At 41.3% G+C, this 18449-nt stretch overlaps 1 long non-coding RNA gene across 2 annotated transcripts in view; it reads right to left on the bottom strand.

Annotated features, from left to right (window-relative positions):
* Window positions 1-311: 311 nt before the first annotated feature.
* The window catches only part of LOC140387171 (uncharacterized), a 142693-nt gene continuing 124555 nt past the window's right edge, over window positions 312-18449 (bottom strand). For both annotated transcript variants that reach the window (XR_011933760.1, XR_011933761.1), the window contains exon 4: window positions 312-412. This is a non-coding gene — a long non-coding RNA (uncharacterized lncRNA). The remainder of the gene's footprint in view (window positions 413-18449) is intronic.

Here is an 18449-nt window from a genome sequence, read left to right on the forward strand (position 1 = left end):
AGGTAGGAACTGGTTTAATGGCCGGATTTGTTGGCCGCCTTTGTGTTTGCATTTGTACATTATGAATCAGAGTACTGCATTTGCTAGATAACACAAGCTGCTAAAAGCAAACAAGGTCAGCGGGGGTATGTGGGGGCAAGGGCATAATTATCTCTTAGTTAAAGCGGCAAAGAAACATGACGAAAATGAGCTAAAAAAAACCCCAAATCTTCTTTAGGTAATAAAAACATTCTGCAGGGTTTAATAACACAAGTTCAGCTGTAGTTTAATGTAGCTGAGTTTATAAAAATAATTCATATGTACATACGCACATATAACTAAACCACTCATCTTATGAATAGACCAGTTGAACCAAAGATGTAGTCGGGTGGTTTAACTTCCATGTTGTGTCTCGAGTTACTGCTGATGATACCTGTGAACAATAGCACAGTAATGTTGGCAATCATTGGCCAGACAGGTGTCATTGACAGAATATTATTTATGACAAGAGAAAGTTCAAAAGGCAAAAGGTATGTATTTGGTATATGATGTTTAAAGGAAATTTGAGATTAAGGCAATAAAGTGCCCTCATCATTTGTTCACCCGTGCAATGGTTACATCTGTTCCACAAGCATCGGATATGGAGGACATAATTTTCTGATAGAAACTGATGGACAGCACTCAAAATTGGACTATGTATTGAAAGACTCCCTTCCCCACCATGAGAAAAGCAACTGCCCTTACAGTTTAGTTTAAGTACCCCAAACATTGAATTGGTTATCTACTGATTGCCGATGGAATTCACTGAAACCTCCATCAAAAGCAACATTCGCTGAAGATTTAGGAAGCTCTATCACTGGAAGAATGTATCGCCTAGTTAGAATTGTCAAGAAACAAAACCACCAAACAAACATCAGGAAATATAGAGAAGGATAGCAAAAGCAAAGCGATGGAGACAGAAACTGAGTATGAGTCTGTGATAAATGTGACAAACCTTTGGTTTTGACAGTGGAAGACCACTTTCAAAGTCACCCTCAAAAGGTTCTGTGCTAATGTCATTCTTAAGAGCAACTAGTGCTATTCAACTGCATGGGACTGCTCCTATCTGGTTCCATTCTTATATGTCTAATAATAGCCAAATCATTTCTTGCAATGGCTTCTCTTCCTTCTCCTGCACCATTGTCTCTCATGTCCCCGAAGGATCTACCCTTGGCCCTTTCGTACTTCTCATCTGCATGCGGTTCCTCTGTGATATCATCTGAAAGCACGGTGTTAGTTCTTATATATATGCTGACAAGCCCCAACACACTTCACCATCATTTTGCTCGATTCTTCCACTGTTGTTAAATTATCAGAAAATGCTGGAAAAACTCAGCAGGTCAGACAGCAACTGTGGAGAGAGAACAGAGCTAATGTTTCGAGTCTGGATGACTTTTCATCAGAGCTCCCTCCAGCATTTTCTGTTTCTGTCTCAGAGTCCAACATCTGCGGTAATTTGCTTTTAGCTAAATTATCGGATTGTTTATTTGAATTCCTGTACTGGATGAGCAGAAATGACCTCCAATTAAATCTCAGGAAAACTAAAGCTATTGCTTTCAGTCACCACTCCGAATTCCAATCCATAGCAACCAAATCTATCCCTCTACCTAGAACCATAGAACCATAGAAATGATAGAGCACAGAAGGCAGCCATATGGTCCATCTTGTTCATGCCAATGCAAAGACACCCAGGTGTCCTTTCTAATCCCATCTTCCTGCACACAGCCCATAGCCCTGTAGCTTACAACACTTAAGGTAGATTCAGGTACTTTTTCAAATAATTTAGGGTCTCTGCCTGCACCACCACTTCAGGTCGCAAATTACAGACAGCCACCACCCTCTGCATAGAAAGATTTTTCCTCATAACCCCTCTAATCCTTCTGCCACTTAGTTTGAATCTATGTCCCCTGGTTTTTAACTCTCTGCATGGGAAACAGGTTCCTCCTGTCTACTCCATCTCAACCCCTCATAATTCTTTATTTTTAATGTATTTTATTACAAACATGTATCAAAACAGGTTACAGCAAACAAACACCCCGGGAAACATGCTTCCCAACAATCAACTATACAGTCTGCACAAATGTTTCCCCTTTTTCACCGCCCCCCCCCCCTCGCGATGAATAGCCCCTCAAACACGGTCACAAACATCCCCCACCTTTCCTCAAACCCCCCTGAAGAGCCCCTTAACTCATACTTTATCTTCTCTAATCGCAGGAAGTCGTACAGGTCACCCAACCAAGCCGCTACCATCGGTGGTGATGCTGACCACCACTCCAACAAAGTTCACCGCCTTGCAATCAGAGAGGCAAAGGCCAAGCCAGCGGCCTTCCTCCTCTCCATGAGCTCCGGCTTCTCTGAGACACCAAATATCACCATCAAAGGGTCCGGTTCCACCTCCTCCTCCACTATCCTTTCTAAGACTGCGAGCACTCCCGCCCAGAATCTTCCCAATTTTTCACAATCCCAAAACATGTGCGCTTGATTTGCTGGTCCCTGCCCACACCTCTCACACTCATCTGCTATTCCCTGAAAGAACCTACTCATTCTCGCCTGAGTCATATGCACCCTGTGCACCACCTTAAACTGTATCAGGCTCACCCTTAATCATGAGGAGGTCCCGTTTACCCTACGCAGTGCCTCACTCCATGCTCCCCAATTGATCTCCCCTCCCAACTCAGCTTCCCATTTCTCCTTGATCTTCACCACCCGCTCGCCTCCCTGCTACCCCTTATAATTCTGAACACCTCAAGCCCCTCGGCCTTCCCTGTTTCAAGGAAAACAACCCCAACCTCTCCATTCTCTGTTCGCACCTGCCAACTGTTTGAGACTAAAGTAGACTGTTCACAACTGTGGGGTAATGTGACCCTGATATTAACTTCTGGCCACATATTCAGCAAGCACCAATGAGACCACTTATATCGACCTACCTAGCATTGCTTGGCTTCATCTCTGCTTCAGCCCATCTGCTGCTGGAACTCTCATTCATGCATTTGTTACCTCTAGACTTGACTACCCCAATGCATTCCTGGCAGGTCTCCCACAGTCCACCCTCTGTAACCTTAATGCCATCCAAAGTTCTGCTGCCCATGCCTCATCACATAGCAATTACTGTTCACTTATCACACCTCTGTTCATTGACCGATATTGGCTCCCAGTGTTGAAACATTTTTGATTTTACAATTCTCATCCTGTTCTTCAATACTCTCCATAGCCCACCCCTTGCAGCCGCCCCCCCCCCCCCCCCCCCCCCGCTCCCCCCAATCTCCATAATCTCGCGCAACTCCATATTCCTTCATAATATCTGCATTTACCTAGTTCTGACTGTTTGAACAGCCCTGATGCTAATCGCTCAGCCATTGGTGGCCATGTCTTCAGTAACCTAGGCAGTAAGCTCTGGAATTCCCTCCCTAAAGCTTCCAACATCTGTCCTTTAAAAGCTATACCTTTGTCCAAGCTTTTGCTAATTTGACTTAATGGCTGGGATTCTCCATTGCGAATCCAGGTTGTACCACTGCTCACGAGGGCGGAGAATTTGCCGCTCAGAAAATTCCACTGCCGGAAATGATGGAGAATTCCTCCCAATATCTCCTCATATGGCTTAGTGACATATTTTATTTCTATTGCTCCAGTGAAGCATCCTTGGGACATTTCATTACTTTAAATGTACTATTTACTTTAAACATTGAGTATAAATAGAAATTGATTTTGTAGGTATTGAACATTTTGCTTGAAGAAAATAACTATTTGGTAACTAAACGAAATATTGAGTATATTGTCATTAACACTTCCCACATGGGAGGCATAGTCCCAATCTTATATCTTTTTAAATTTATTAACCGTGGTTAAAAATAAATACCTACATGAATGGCATATTACTCACAAACTGCAATTTGAGAAACTTGTTCCCCAGATATACTAGATGTATAAGAACACATGAATATAAGAAATAGGAACAAATGTAGGTCATATACCTTCATGAGCCTGTTCCACCATTCAATGAGATCATGGCTGATCTGAATATCGCCTGAACTCTGCTGCTCCACCTGTTCCCAGAACGCTTGTCATGAGAATGTCGCTTTACGAAATGTTTGGCTGCTCATATTACTGCAGTGATGTCAGAGTGTGGTTGGAGCTGGGCTGCCTGTCAGCTTTTTACTTTCATTTTAGGCTGTTTGTTGCAGGGTGTGTTTTAGTTTCGTTTTCAGTGTTGGAGCTGAAGCCAGAAAAAGCAGGTGCACTGTTGATCACTCTGCCATGAAAAGACTATCTCTTGATCATTTGATGAATTCGGAATTACAAATGTTTTCAGTAGTGAATGTAAACCTGATGTGCTTCTGTTAAAAGGTGTTTCTTTTGTCTTCTGGATGTTGTTTGGGAAGTTATTAAGAATTACTTAGTGTTGTATTCTTTGGGGGTTGTATTTGAATTGATGGTTGCTAAGACGTTCACTGTATCTTTGAAAAAGGTTAACTTGAGTTCACAGAATAAACATTGTTTTGCTTTAAAAATTACTTTTCGGTTTCTGCTGTACCACAACTGTAGAGTGGGCCGTGTGCTCCCCATACCACAATCTATTAAACATTGTGGGTCAGGTGAACTCCATGATACACTTTGGGGTTCTCTAAACTCTGGTCCATAACAAATTGGGGGCTCGAGGGGGATAAAAGTCTATCTATTGGATTGGCATTGTGAACTTAAAGACAGTGAGGGGTGAGCATATTGTGGTTGCTTATCAGGTGCGGTATTTTAGTTTAAGTAGGGAGTGTGTTATAGACAATGGCTCTTTCAGAGGCTCTGAAGTTGAAATGAAATGAAATGAAAATCGCTTATTGTCACAAGTTGGCTTCAAATGAAGTTACTGTGAAAAGCCCCTAGTCGCCACATTCCGGCACCTGTTCGGGGAGGCTGGTACGGGAATTGAACTGTGCTGCTGGCCTGCCTTGGTCTGCTTTCAAAGCCAGCGATTTAGCCCCCAAAGTTTTTGGGCGTGGCGACAGTCACACGCAGTACCTTACGGACAGAGGCCAAAAGCAGGCTGTTAGATTTGGCAAAAACATTGCAGTTAACATTAGCTGACAAAATGCGAAAAGATGAGGTCATTATGGCGGTGGATAAGCTTTTGAAGTTGCCTGAGATACAATTTGACTCATTGGAAATGGCAAAAATTCAATTACAACTTGAACAAATGGAACATGAGAAAGAATTAAAGCAGCTTGAATACAAAAGAGAGGAAAAAGAAAGAGAGAGAGAGAGCGGAAAAAGAAAGAGAAAGAGATAGAGCGGAAAGAGAAAGAGAAAGAGAGAGAGAGGAAAAAGAAAAGGAGAGATAAGAAAGGAGAAAAGAAAGAATAGCCCTAGCAGAACAAAAAGAAAGAGAAAGGGAGATACAGATCAGGGAAAAAGAGAAAGAGAGAGAGTTAGAACTTCAGAAAATGGTCATGAAACATGACAGTCAGTTAAAATTGGCAGGCATAAAGAGAAACGTACAGTTGGATGATAGTGATGAGGATAGTGGGAAAGAGCGTCAAAGTCAAAGACTTGGTGGGAATCTATTTAAATATGTCCAAGCATTGCCAAGGTTTGACGAGAAGGAGGTAGAAGCATTTTTCATTTCATTTGAGAAGGCAGCTAAACAAATGAAATGGCCACAGGACATGTGAGCATTACTGATTCAAACAAAGCTGGTAGGTAGGGCTAGTGAAGTGTTTGCATCACTACCAGAGTAGGTATCTGAGACGCATGAGGAGGTGAAAAAGTCCATCTTAGGTGCATATGAACTAGTGCCAGAAGCCGACAGACAAAGGTTTAGAAATTTAAGGAAAGAACCTGGTCAAACATACATGGAGTTTGAAAGGATCAAACAGAGTAATTTTGATAGGTGGATAAGGGCTTTGAAAATAGACCAAACGTATGAAGCTCTCAGAGAAATTATACTTTTGGAGGAGTTTAAAACTTCAATTCCTGATGTAGTGAGAATTCATGTGGAAGAACAGAGGGTTAAAACTGCGAGATTAGCAGCAGAAATGGCAGATGATTATGAATTAGTTCATAAACCAAAGCTTGGTTTCCGACATCAGTTTCAGCCTGTGAGAGATAGAAACTGGGGACATGAGATATACTCAAGTGGTAAAGGCAAAGGTGATCTGATGGGAGATAATAAGGAGAGTGTACCTCAGATTAAAAAAGAAATTCAGTAGGGTGGAAAAGAAATGAAAAAATTCAAATGTTTTCTCTGCAATAAACTAGGCCATGTAAAGTCACAGTGTCGGCGGTTGAAGAAAAGCACTGGGAAGGCTGATGTGGTAAAACAGGATAAGACAGTGGGGTTTGTGAAAGTGGTAAAGGAGAGCCCAAGTGAAGCGAAGGAGGTGCAAAAGATTAGACAGCCTGGTCAAGAGGTGATTGATAAGAAGGTGCCAGATCTCTTTAAATAATTTACTTGTGTGGGTAAAGTTTACTCATGTGTATCAGGAGGAGCAGGTAAAGAAGTCACAATTTTAAGAAATATGGGAGCTAGTCAATCTTTAATGGGAAGAGATGAGGAGTTATGTAATTTGGGAAGAATGTTGCCAGAAAAGGAGGTAATATGTGGAATACAGGGTGAGAGGAGTTGTGTTCCATTATATAAGGTAAGGTTGGAAAGTCCAGTGAAGAGTGGTGAAGTGGTAGTAGGAGTAATAGAGAAACTATCTTGCCCAGGAATACAGTTTATCTTGGATAATGATATGGCTGGATCACAGGTGGGAGTGATGCGTTCGGTGGTTGATAAGCCAGTGGAAAATCAGACAACTGAAGTGTTGAAGGACGAATATCCTGGGATTTTTCAGGATTGTGTGGTAACAAGGTTGCAAAGTCACAGGCTAAGACAAGAGGAGAAATCAAAGAGTGAAGATGAAGTTGAAGTGCAATTATCAGAAACGATTTTTGATCAGATGGTTGAAAAAGAACAAGAACAGGTGGAGGATGAGGCGGATATTTTGAGTTCAGGAAAATTGGCAGAGTTACAACAAAAAGATGTAGAAATAAAACAGATGTATCAGAAAGCATACACGGAAGAGGAATTTGAGTATATACCAGAGTGTTATTACCGTAAAAGTGATGTCTCGATGAGAAAATGGAGACCTTTACATATACAGGCAGATGCAAAGTGGGCAGAAGTTCATCAAGTAGTATTACCGGTAGGGTATAAAAAGGAGGTGTTGCGAGTTGCACATGAGGTACCAGTGGGAGGTCATTTGGGTATAAGGAAAACTCAAGCAAAAATCCAAAAACATTTTTATTGGCCTGGACTACAGAAAGATGTAGTTAAATTTTGTCAATCATGTCACACATGTCAAGTGATAGGGAAACCTCAAGCAGTGATAAAACCAGCATCCTGAATACCCATTCCAGCATTTGAGGAGCCTTTTACACGGGTCCTAATTAATTGCGTAAGACCACTTCCTAAAACGAAAAGTGGGAATCAATATCTTTGACTTTCATGTATGTGTCTACTAGGTTTCCAGAAGCCATTCCAGTACGTAATATTACAGCTAAAACGATTGCGGAGGAGTAACTTCAATGCTTTACTAGATATGGACTACCCACAGAAATACAAGTGGATCAAGGATCAAATTTTACCTCAAGGTTATTCAAAGAAATTATGGATAGCTGAGGAATAAAACAATTTAAATCAAATGTGTACTATCCAGAATCGCAGGGAGTGTTAGAAAGGTGGCATCAGACATTAAAGACAATGTTGAGGGCGGATTGTCAAGATTATCCAGAGGATTGGGATAAAGGAATTCCATTCGTACTGTTTGCAATTAGGGATTCACCTAATGAGTCAACCTAATTTAGACCTTTTGAACTAATTTTTGGTCATGAGGTAAGAGGACCACTTAAATTGATTAAGGAAAAATTGGTGAGTGAGAAATCGGAAATTACATTATTGGATGATGTGTCAAATTTTAGGGAATGATTAAATAGAGCAGGTGAATTGGCTAGACAACATTTAAAGTTGCACAAAATGTGATGAAACGGGTCGCGGACAAGAAATCCAAAGTTCGTAGTTTTGCCAGTGGAGATAAAGATTTAGTATCGTTACCAGTGGTAGGTGAACCTTTAAAAGCAAGGTTTTGTGGACCTTATCAGATTGAAAGGAAATTAAGTGAAGTGAATTATGTGATAAAAACACCAGATAGAAGGAAGACTCACCAAGTGAATATGCTTAAAAGGTACTTTGAAAGGGAAGGAGCGGAAAAGGAGGAGGTTTTAATGATTCTAACTCAAAGTGACAAACCAAATCCAGATGATTGAATTTGACATACCTCAAATTAAATTGGAAAACAAGGATGTTCTTAAAAATTGGACTAAATTATTGGGTTACCTTCCAGAGGAAAAACGAACTAACCTGAAAGAGTTATTGATATCACATGGGCAAGTTTGTAGAGATAAATTAGGAAGTACTAAAATGGCTATACATGATGTAGTTATGGCAAATGCTGTTCAAATCAAACAATATCCATACAGACTTAACTGTTTAAAATTGTCACAGATTAACAAAGAGATTGAGGGTATGCTTAAAAATGGCATAATTGAAGTGGGTTGCAGTCAATGGAGCTCACCCATAGTGATGGTACCTAAACCAGACGGTACCAAATGGTTGTGTGTGGACTATAGAAACGTTAATGCAGTTACAAGAACGGACTCTTATCCTATCCCACGTTTGGAGGATTACATTGAGAAAATGGGACAGTCAGCTTTTATTTCCAAACTGGATGTACTTAAAGGTTACTGGCAGATGCCTTTATCTGAAAAGGCAAAGGAGAATTTAGCTTTTGTGACTCCAGATGGTATATACCAATTCAAAGTTATGCCATTTGGCATGAAAAACGCACCAGCCACATTTCAACGGTTAACTAACAAAGTAATTTCAGGATTACCCAATTGTGCGGTATACATCGACAATCTGGTAATTTTCAGCCAGACATGGACAGAACATTTGAAACATCTGATGGAGTTATTTGATCGACTTCAGAGGAGGGTTTGGTGATAAACCTAGCCAAAAGTGAATTTGGAAAGGCCCAAGTCACTTTCCTTGGCCGTACAAACGGACAGGGTCGAATGGTCACACAGGATGTGAAGACAACAGTTATTGAGGAGTTTCCTATACCCTCATGATAAAGTGAAATAATGTTATTTCTTGGCATGAGTGGATTTGATCGAATATTTGTGCAATAGTTTTGTAGCGTGATTGCTCCACTGATGGACTTGCTGAAAAAACGTCAAAAATGTCAGTGGACAGCGGACTTTCAACAGGCATTTAACGGCCTGAAAGCTGTGATAACCAATGCTCATGTGTTGGAGAATTACAAGGGACTCTGCGATCAGATTGAACTAAAGTATCTGACTTTAAAGGGAAATGCCGAGGTATAGAGAAATGGATGGACCGTGCAGAGAGCTTCTTGTTCAAAGAGACTGTCAATCGAGAAGAATTCCAGTTGGAGGAAGAAGGAAAAAAATGGACTATATTATTATACCTGTTATGTGTGTTGTTTTTTGAAACAAAAAAGTATATCTTACTGTGTGCATTTCTTAAAGGATAGTGAAAGGGTAAAAAATGAAACCATCTTGCAGTTGATGGTTTATTTTCTTTTCTTGGGGGGGAGGTGTCATGAGAATGTCGCTGCACAAAATATTTTGCTGCTCAAATTACTGCAGTGATGTCAGAGTGTGGGTGGAGCTGCGTTGTCTGTCAGCTTTTTACTTTCGTTTTAGGCTGTTTGCTGCAGGGTGTGCTTTAGTTTCATTTTCAGTGTTGGAGCTGAAGCCAGACAAAGCAGGTGTACTGTTGATCTCTCTGCCATGAAAAGACTATCTCTTGATTATTTGGTGAATTCGGAATTATAAGTGTTTACAGTAGTGAATGTAAACCTGATGTGCTTCTGTTAAAAGGTGTTTCTTTTGTCTTCTGGATGTTGTTTGGGAAGTTATTAAGTATTACTTAGTGTTGTATTCTTTGGGGGTTGTATTTGAATTGATGGTTGCTAAGATGTTCACTGTATATTTTAAAAAGGTTAACTTGAGTTCACAGAATAAACATTGTTTTGCTTTAAAAATTACTTTTCGGTTTCTGCTGTAGAGTTGACCGTGTGCTCCCCATACCACAATCTATTAAGCGTTGTGGATCAGGTGAACTCCACGATACACTTTGGGATTTTCTAAACCCTGGCCCATAACACTTTTGACAATATCCTTTAGTTCAAGCTTCTCAGCCTGGAATATATTCGATGACTGAGCTTCCGTTGCTCTCTGGGGTAGACAATTCAAAAGATGTACCGTTCTTGAAGAGGAAAAGTTTCCTTCCCGCCTCTATCTTAAATACGTGGCCACTTACTCTTAAACTATGCCTCTCATGTGGGAAGATACCCTGTCAGCATTTACCTCGTCCAGCACCTTATTTGACAAAGCAACTCAGTTCAGGTAATGCACTGTTGCTGTCGCCACCCAAACATTAGATTTAGGCAATCATCAAAGTTATCCCCAATAGAATTGAAATGTACATGTTTTACTTTGTTTTTGACGTTTTGGCAGAAAATAAATCATATCTACCTTCCAAGGAGATTCAGTAGTACTAATAATGGCTTCTCTGGTTTTTGGCAAGTTCTCAAGTATTTCCTGTACTGGAGTGCAGGAGGTGTGACAGAAGAGAGACAGAGTTTACAAGTAACGAGTGTTGGCGTGCTCTGTGAACAGCTAATCTTGTTGCCAATCATATAAAACAAACTGCATGAGTAATGCATTTCCAACCCCAAGATATTGTGCTGTTCAGTACAATAGACATAGAAGCAAGGTAGACTTTAATGCAATCTTGGAATTCTGACTATAGAGTATTATGAACATACACACAGCGATGGCAGCTAAAGAACTTCTGGTCCATCCAGCCCAACCCACAAAATTGTGATACTTTGTGTGTCATAAGATACACAATCTCCACCCCACCCACAACCATGTCGTCCCCTGGGAGAGGCAAAACAAAACTAGATAAAAGCACTGGACAAATGGGGAAACTATTTGGGGAATTCCTCTCCTACCTATCTAGGAGATCAAAACTAGTCCAGGAGATCCCTTTGTCCCTGAATTCCCTGCAGTATGTATCCTTTGTAAGAGGTGACATCTGCCCTAACAAGAAGCAGGTTCAGCTTTTTCTTGAAGGAATTGCGAATCAGCATCTGCCACATGAGATGGCAGCCTGTTCCGGAGGTCAAGTATTATTTGGGGAAGGAGCCATCTTCTTACATCATGCAGAGATCTGGCCCTATACAACTTAAAATTGTGACCCCCCTGGTTCTCCCTGACCTATGTAATTAGGAACAAACTGTCAGCCGGAGCTCAATCTATTCTCTTCATCACCTTAGAAACCACAATCAGACCATCGCTGCATTTAGGTATTTCTGAAATGCTGTTCCAACTCTTCCAGCCTAACCTGCACAGAATGACACTGGGGAATTCTGCAGTTGATTGGTGGAAATTCCAATGGGCCTAGTTTCCAGACCAAACTTTGTCTTGTGCAAGGAGCTCACACCCCAAAATCGCACCCCAAGCCTTATTATTATTTGGGTGAGCTGCCGGTAAATATCACATTTCCATAGGCACCTTACCTATTTTGTTAAGTTTTATACCTTACTTTCAGTACTGTTTTTAATCAGATCACTTAAAAATGGAGAAATTAAAATAGTTAAAAAATACATTGAAATTATTTAATTGTTTTTTGTTTTCGTTGTTACTTGATTTGTTTTTAATTGCTTTTTTATTGTTAATTCCTGATTCACAGCTTTTGTTCTTGTTTTCAAATGATGCATTCTCTTCCATTTCATCATCCCTAGATTATAGAATAGAATAGTACAGAAGGAGGTCATTTGGCTCATCAAGTCTGCCTGGCTCTTTCAAAGAGCCATCTGGTTAGTTCCATTTTACGCCCCCTTCCTTTCCCCAAATCCCTGCTATTTTTTTTACCCCTTTAACTATTTAATGTTGTCAAAAGATTGCTTAATGCAGTGTTCACGGGAAAATGTTGAGCTTGATAGTGAATTGGTTACACTCATATAAACAAAAGGTGGCTATCAATTGTAGTATCATTATCACTTTGCCATTTATGGTAGCTTACTGTGCACAATCCTTTCCTCCAAGGGCAACAATTTACCAGTCTCTAAGGTGAGGAAAAAGGATTCCAGGATCTGTTTTGCTAGTTCATGACTCTTTTCACATTTTCCTGTGATATTTACAGCTTCTTGTGTTGGAAGAACCTTGCAGAGATGGGTGTGGAGCAGTGAAAGATGTGGGCCCATGGCACATCTGTTAATCAGATGGGTGGAAGAATGCTTGGCTTTTTGATGAATTTACCTGGGAGAACATTTTCTGGGCAGCCCATCACAGAGATCGCCCAGTGAAACATGTTACCAGGCTTTCCTCCAACTGGGCAGTCACCAGGGTATCACAAGACAAACTCACGATCCTTAATTTCCCCCTCCCCCAAAGAAAGTTGAAGATGATTGGAACTTTGTCTAGACAGAATACTCTGATTTTGCAGGATTCGGTCTTCAAATCATATGTTTGCATGAAATTTGAGTTCTGAAAAATATATTTTAGCTCAGATAGTTGAGTTAAATATGGGGCAAGCACCTAACAATGATTATAAAATGGCAGAGCTTGAAGATCACATAGAAAAGGAAACTGTTTGCACAAAATCAAGGTCCACACATTATTCTGTTCTGGACCAAAGTTCAGGGAGGCAGTGGCACAGTGGTATTGCTACTGGGATTAGTAATGCAGCAACCCAGAGCAAGATCTGGGGACCCAGGTTCAAATCCTACCACAGAAGATGGTGAATTTTGAATTCAATAAAAATCTGGAATTAAACGTTTAATAATTGTCAATTATCATAAAAATCCATCTGGTACACTACTGCCCTTCAGGGAAGGAAGTCTGCTATCCTTACCTGGTCTGGCTCACATGCGACTCCAGATCTCAAATGCCCTCTGAAATGGAGGACTGTTCAGGAAAGGCAATAAATGCTGACCTAGTCAGAGATGCTCACATCCCTTAAAAATCAATAAAATAAGATCAAAACTTAGAAAGATGAAGTGTGAGTTAATCCTCTAAAGGGGAAAGAGAAATCACCCAGAATTGAGTTGCATCAAAAATAAATATAGATTTCTACTACTTAGAAACGTAAGAATGGGAGTAGCATGTTCAATCCTCAAGCTTGGCCGATTTTCACCTTCACCCCAATTATCCACCGTTAATTCATGTACCCCACTTAAAAAATGGTCCAGTAACATTACCACTATATCACCATCTCCCTTTTCATCATGCTATTGAGATACAGCACAAATGACCATTCATAAACTGATCAATTAAGAATAGCCTTATACTTGACTGAAGCTTTTCTTTATCTTTTCACAGGTTACGTGGCCCCGAATAAGCCAGCAGTTATTTACCATACCAGATTCCCCTCGAGAAGATAGCGGTGAGCTGCCTTCTTGAACTGCTGCAGCCCATGTGGCATAGGTTCACCCACAATGCTGCTTGAGAGGGAATTCCAGGATTTTGACCCAGCAACAGTGAAGGAACAGCAATATATTTCCAAGTCAGTATGGTGTGTGGCTTGGAGGGGATCTTGCTTGTGGTGGTGCTTCCAAGGACCTGCTGCCCTTCTCCTTATAGGTGGTAGAGGTCCTGGATTTGGAGGTTACTGTCGAAGGAACCACAGTGAGTTGCTGCAATGCATCTTTTAGATGGTACTCATGGCTGCGATTGCGTGTCGGTTGTGGAGGGAGTGAATGTTTAAGTTGGTGGATAGGGTGCCACACAAGCAGGCTGTTTTATCCTGAATGGTGTCAAGCTACTTGAGTGTTGCACTTATCCAGGCAAGTGGAGAGTATTCCATCACGCTCTTGACCTGTGCATTGTAGACGGTGGACAGGTTTTGGGAAGTCAGTAGATGAGTCATGAGCGACAGAATTCCCAATCTCTTACATGCTCTTGCAGCTGCAGTATTATATGGCTGGTCAAGTTCAATGTCTGGTCAATGATAACCCGCAAGATGTTTATTGTTACCTTTCCCTCTTATACCTTACTTATAATTGAGCCATTCAAAAACCTTTCACATATTACTCTACTCGTACATTATTCAGAGCGTTATTCTTTCAGAAAATATGATTTTTAAAATTTATTTTTAAAATTTAATTTTTACTAATTAAAATTTCTGTCCACCACTCCTATTTTCTCGTTTACTGGATTGTTCTGGATTTAATCCATTCAATTGAGTATCAGATATAATTAAAGGCTCCTGTTCCAATGCTTTCACAATCAACATGTGCTTCTTTACTTTTTCTCATTTACAGTTACACATCAGTTACGACCATTTTGTGCACTGATGAGCTCAGCTCACCGGTACAAGAAGAGTATTCGTGGATTGGGGCGCCAGTTTTAAATGCCGCCCGATGTTTCGATCCTCCACAGCAACCCCACCGCAGCCTCTGGACCCCCCACCCCACTGCAGGGCCTCTTCCATACCTCTTACAGGGCCCTCAAGGAGCCCCCCTCACCCTACCTCTTAAGAGCAAGACACCACAGGGCCGGATCTCTGGTACACATTGAATATGTCTCAGTTACACATTGAATATGTCGTCCAGTGCATACACTGAATATATTTTATGTGCAACTGTATTCATAACTGAACATTGTACTTTAAATATTCACTGATCAATTCATTGCAAAGCCTCACAGTATAGTTGTATTGCACCTTTGGCCTTGCTACAATGTGCTTTCAATTTTGCATCAATGTTAAAGTTGCAGTATAATTCAGAGGTACAGTCTGATCACATTCCTGAGAACATCAATGTGAGATCCTCAGTTGAGATGTCATCTCACATCTGTTCAATTCAACATTACATGGAAATGAATTTCAATAAGACGTCTATCTTGATTTATAAAATCATACGTGAGGCTGGTCCTTTGGACATGAGAACTCTTTTAATTAATCCAGAGTTGATAAAGGGCAGTATGCCTCAGCTCTCAGGCCTTACCAACCTCCAGACGTACGCAAGGTCCCATATGGGAAAATAAGTGGGAGCTCCCAGGATAGGAAGATCATATTCCTGTCATTTTCCCCCCAACACTAGTTCATTTCAAAGGGTGGACAGAGGCTCTGCCCCTAACAAGACTGAACAGGAATTCCCAGATTACATTCGGAGTTGGTGTATCCTGCTCATGACCTCATCACAAAATATTTCTGGATTTCCATTGGAATTAATTCAGCCTCATTATGTTTACATCAAGCCCTCATTAAGCTCATTTAAATATGTCTGGGCATTTTTCTTCGGGGGCCCGGGAACTAATGACCCCGCCTGTGAGACCTCACCATGGCATTTAGTACGAGTCCACACAAACATGGGCCAGGCGGAAAAGACCCTGGGGGGCTATTGGAGACCCTTGGGGCTCTGGGCAGGGTGGTACCCTCGCAGTCCTGCTAACACCCGGGCACCTTGGCACTATCAGCCTGGCACCCTGGCACTGCCAGGCTGGAAGGGGCATTGTCAGAGTGCCAGGCTGGCAGTGCCAAGGTGTCCTGGTGCCAGATTTCCCGTACCAGAGATCCGCCCTGTGGTGTCTTGCTCTTAAGAGGTAGGGTGAGGGGGGCTCCTTGAGGGCCCTGTAAGAGGTATGGAAGAGGCCCTGCAGTGGGGTGGGGGGTCCAGAGGCTGCGGTGGGGTTGCTGTGGAGGATCGAAACATCGGGCGGCATTTAAAACTGGCGCCCCAATCCACGAATACTCTTCTTGTACCGGTGAGCTGAGCTCATCAGTGCACAAAATGGTCATAAGTGCAGCCTCAGCAGGGTGCTCCTTGCTGAGGCCAAAGGAAACAGCAAAGAACCGTTAAATAGCGGTGTCGTTCTCAGTATTGCAGGTGACGAGAAGCACTCCAGTAATCCTCCCCAAAATGGGACTCTGTTTCTGTCCCATTAAATCATGCCCCTGCTATTTAATTCACTAGTTCCGATCTGTTATTTCACTTCCGGTGAGGCATAGTCCCAGTTTATATCGAGCTGATTAAGTTCACACATTTGAGTTGTTACGTATTATTCTTACCTCGTCGTAAAGTTCACCATCTCCGTACTTTGAAGAGAGCATAAGTTGACGATTTGAACCCTGTTACACTATCTCTGCCCCATGTTCCCTTTCGGCTTGGCCATATGTGTGGACTTAGGTGGGTTTTGTCATTATATACGATCATTTTCTTTCTCGCTGGGGTTCTGCTGGTATCACTCTCTCCTCCTGTGTTCAACAGTTGTAGGTTCAGGTCCCACTCCAAAGACTTGACCATAAGTCCAATTTGATATTTCAGTAAGGGAGTGCTGTCATGTTGGAGTTGTCCCTTTTCAACTAAGATTTTAACATGTTTGCCCCCTGCCCCACAGCACTATTTGAAGAAGAGAACGGGTATTTGGATGGTTTCCATGGTGTCCTGGTCAATATTTATCTCTCAACTAACATAATCAAAAACAGATTGTCTAGTCATTATGTCATTGCAATTTGTGGAATTGGGTTGTGGACAAATTGGTTGCCACATTTCCTACATTAAACACTTCTAAAATACTTAATTGGCTGTAACATGTTTTGCAATGATTTGAGATTGTGAAAGAAGCTGTGCAAATACAAGTTCCTTCCTTTTACAAGTTGAGATCTTGTTCTCCACCTGTCTTAAAAAAAAAAATTCAGAGTACCCAATTCTTTTTATTTCCAATTAAGGGGCAATTTAGCATGGCCAATTCACCTACCCTGCACATCTTTTTGGGTTGTGGGGGTGAGACCCACACAGACACAGGGAGAATGTGAAACTCCATACAGACAGTGACCCGGGGCCAGGCTCAAACCCAGATCCTCGGAGACATGAGGCAGCAGTGCTAACCACTGCACAACCTTGCTGCCCCTTCTCTACCTGCTTATTAACGGAAGCCAGATTTTGTGACTTTTCCAAGACTATTACTTAGGTTTACCAGACTGATTCCAGGGATGGCGACTCTGTCACATAAGGAGAGATTGACTAGGTTGGAATTGTTCTCACTGGAGTTCATAAGAATGAGGGGGGATCTCATAGAGACTTATAAAATTCTAACAGGACTAGACAGGGTAGATGCAGGGAAGATGTTACCAATGTTGGGTGTGTCCAGAACCAGGGGTCTCAGTCTAAGGATTCAGGGTAAACCATTTTGGACAGAGATAAGGAGACATTTCTTCACACAAAGAGTGGTGAGCCTGTGGAATTCATTACCACTGGAAGTAGTTGATGCTAAAACTTTGAATATATTCAAGAGGCGGCTGGACATAGCACTTGAGGAGAATGGGATCAAAGGCTATGGGGAGAAAGCAGGATTAGGCTATTGAGTTGGATGATCAGCCATGATCGTGATAAATGGCAGAGCAGGCTCGAAGGGCCAAAAGGCCTCCTCCTGCTCCTATCTTATCTATGTATCTATGTTTCTTAATTCCTAAACCTCCCAGAATATGTAAAACTTGACTTTCTATTTTTATGGAAATCCTGGATCTTTGCAACTTAATTCATTCTTATCCTGGGTGAATTATATTCCTGTATGATGTAATAATTGTCTGTTGCTGCATTTAACTCTTTACTGAATGCTTCAAGTGTTTAGGTATAGATAACTGATTCCATTTTTTGTCTTTTCTTAGGTAGTTGATACTCTTTTTTAGTACACCCTCTTACATTGGTTTACCTGTATTTATAGGTTTACACTCTCCACACCTATATGTAATGAAAATGAGGGACAATGGTCTCCTGAACATTAACAGCTAATCTTTCTGATTATGTCTTGTGCATGTTCTTGTGATAATTCACTGAGCAAAGGAGGAATCTGGAGCCAGTCTTTCCTTAACACAGGTTTATTCACAGAAGCCAGAGAACACAGACTCCCTTTCCTCCCCAACACAGGTGAAAACTAGTTCTTATGTACACTTAAGAATAATGCCCCAATTACTAACAGCTGCTGTCACTTACAACTAGAGTGTCCACTTCGTTGCAACATGATTGCAACATTAACGGTCCTTTCTCATGCACCAATCTAATGAAAGACTCACCATAATGTCCTTAAAAAAAAGACATACACTGGAGACTCCATGTGGAGTTTGCACATTCTCACCGTGTTTGCGTGGGTTTCGCCCCCACAACCCAAACGCTGTGCAGGGTAGGTGGATTGGCCACGCTAAATTGCCCCTTAATTGTAAAAAATGAATTGGGCACTCTAAATATATATTTAAAAAAAGTAAAATAAATAAATAAGTAATAGAAGTAGAGTCGACCATTTTATCCATTGTGTTTGCTCCATTTTATCTGATCATGGTTGTAACACATGGCTTTAACACTTTCATA

Source organism: Scyliorhinus torazame, chromosome 12 (assembly GCF_047496885.1).
Source record: "Scyliorhinus torazame isolate Kashiwa2021f chromosome 12, sScyTor2.1, whole genome shotgun sequence".
Lineage (NCBI taxonomy): Eukaryota > Metazoa > Chordata > Chondrichthyes > Carcharhiniformes > Scyliorhinidae > Scyliorhinus > Scyliorhinus torazame.